The sequence below is a fragment of the Penaeus japonicus genome, unplaced genomic scaffold (assembly GCF_977035675.1).
Source record: "Penaeus japonicus unplaced genomic scaffold, GWHDUDI00000001_assembly GWHDUDI00000036, whole genome shotgun sequence".
Classification (NCBI taxonomy): Eukaryota; Metazoa; Arthropoda; class Malacostraca; order Decapoda; family Penaeidae; genus Penaeus; species Penaeus japonicus.
In genome coordinates, this window is record NW_028234438.1 from 16,272,748 (window position 1) to 16,275,247 (window position 2,500).

The following is a 2,500-nucleotide window of genomic DNA, read 5'->3' on the forward strand; positions in this document are numbered from 1 at the left end:
AAAGCGAACAAGATTCTGTCTCCATATTCGCCCTTCATCTTAATATATATATATATATATATATATATATATATATATATATATATATATATATATATTTACATTAAAAACGAAGGAAAAGAAAACGGGAATTAATCACTCATACAATATAGAAAACGGAGTTGTTTCTTTCGTCTTAATTGTTTACAGATGACGTTAGTGGTTAAGAAGGATGAAATCGGTGGAAGGAAAAGGATGGAAGTAGAAGATGGAAATAGAGATGGAAGGAGAGGACAGGGATGTTTGGAGAAAGGGTTTGTGATCTTGGTAAAGACGGTGGTGATTATTGCACTATTGATTATTGGTGATTATGACTTTGATCTTATTTTGTCATCAACATTGTCATTCTTGCAGCCTTAACATCAGCAATGAAAAAATAAAAAAAACGTCAATAGTGGAGAGGGAGAGAGAGACATATATATATATATATATATATATATATATATATATATATATATATATATATATATTTATATAAAGAGAGAGAGAGAGAGAGAGAGAGAGAGAGAGAGAGAGAGAGAGAGAGAGAGAGAGAGAGAGAGAGAGAGAGAGAGAGAGAGAGAGAGAGAGAGAGAGAGAGAGAGAGATGGGGAGAAAGACAGAGACAGACACAGACACAGACACATAGTCACACAGTCACACAGACCACAAGAGAGCAAGAACAGTTCCTATAGCAATCACAGCAGGTGAACAGATGGGACTAGTTTTTTCGTTCTTTTTTTTTTTTCTCCTTTTTGTGCGAGTGATTTGATGTATTCATCGTCACGAGATGAGTGCGGTGGCGTGTAGCGTGGATGATGACAAGGATCTTGAATGATGATTGTAGGAATTAAGGAAAAAGACTTAAGATTCTCTCTCTTTCTCTCTTTCTTTTTCTATTTCTCTTTCTCTATTTCTCTATTTCTTTCTTTCTCTCTCTCTCTCTCTCTCTCTCTCTCTCTCTCTCTCTCTCTCTCTCTCTCTCTCTCTCTCTCTCTCTCTCTCTCTCTCTCTCTCTCTCTCTCTCTCTCTGTCTCTCTCTCTCTCTCTCTCTCACACACACACACACACACACACACACACACACACACACACACACACACACACACACACACACACACACACACACACACACACATACACACACACACACACACACACACACACACACACACACACACACACACACACGCGCGCGCGCGCGCGCGATCTGTTTATTTATCTATATCTATCTCCCATATGTATATATGTGTATGTGTGTATATCTATCTATCTATCTATCTATCTATCTACCTCTGACTCTTCCTTCCGCCCCCCCGCCCCCCGTTCTAACAATTTCCTGTGCATCTGCGGTCAGCCTGTCATCTGGCCCGATCCATTGCAGGAAGCAATTAGCGGCGGGTGTATCAGAAATGGACGAAGCGAGAGGGAAGGGAGAATAAGGGAGGAGGGGAGGAAAGGAGGAGAGAGGGAGATAAAGAGAGGGAAGGGGAGAATAAGGGAGGAGGGGAGGAAAGGAGGAGAGAGGGAGATAAAGAGAGGGAGAGTAAGGGAGGAGGGAAGAGAAAGAAGAGGAGAAAGTGAGGGAAAAGGAAAGAGGTTGAGGAGAGGAAAGAGGAGGAAGAATGGAAGAGAGAGCGAGAGAAGGAAAGCGTGACTGAGGAAGGAGGGAGGAGGAGGAAAGGGAGGAGAGGGAGGGAGAAAAGTAGAGAAAGAATGAGAGGAGGAAAGGGAAGACGCAGAGACATAGAGACAAAAAAAGAAAGAGAAAGAGAGAAAGGGAGACAAACAAACAGAGAGAAATAATACCATTCTGAAGTGGATATCGTAATTGCTGTCATTTACGCCGTGGTCGCTTGGAGGGGAAGACCCGGGAATGAAACCAGCTGTTTCACTTTTTTTTCTTTCTTTTCGTCCTTTCCTTTCCTTTTCGTCATACTCTTCAGATAAAAAAAACAATGCTAAACAAACCTTTGTCTTCTTCAACAGGGACAACTAGGAATATGCATTTTGATGGGACGTATTTCACGCAGCATTTATCATCCGTTGTGTAGATTGAAACGTTAGTTTATTCATAACACTCTATTAATTAAGAGGTGGGCGGGGCTTCTTCTTAATCACTGATTCAATGTAGTTGTCGAGTCCACTGTATAAGCGTTTGAGTCAGTTGCAGAGGGTTCGAGTTAGCTGTATAAGCGTTTGAGTCAGTTGCAGAGGGTTCGAATTAGCTGTATAAGCGTTTGAGTCAGTTGCAGAAGGGTCGAGTCAGCTGTATAAGCGTTTGAGTCAGTTGCAGAAGGGTCGAGTCAGCTATATAATCGTTTGAGTCAGTTGCAGAAGGGTCGAGTCAGCTATATAAGCGTTTGAGTCAGTTGCAGAAGGGTCGAGTCAGCTGTATAAGCGTTTGAGTCAGTTGCAGAAGGGTCGAGTCAGCTATATAATCGTGTGAGTCAGTTGCAGAAGGGTCGAGTCAGCTATATAA

The 2,500-nt window shown here is 41.8% G+C and overlaps 1 protein-coding gene across 2 annotated transcripts in view; it reads left to right on the forward strand.

Moving 5' to 3' along the window:
- Vang (Strabismus domain-containing protein Vang) overlaps window positions 1–2,500 on the forward strand; it is a 225,720-nt gene that overhangs the window by 193,601 nt on the left and 29,619 nt on the right. The window lies entirely within an intron of this gene.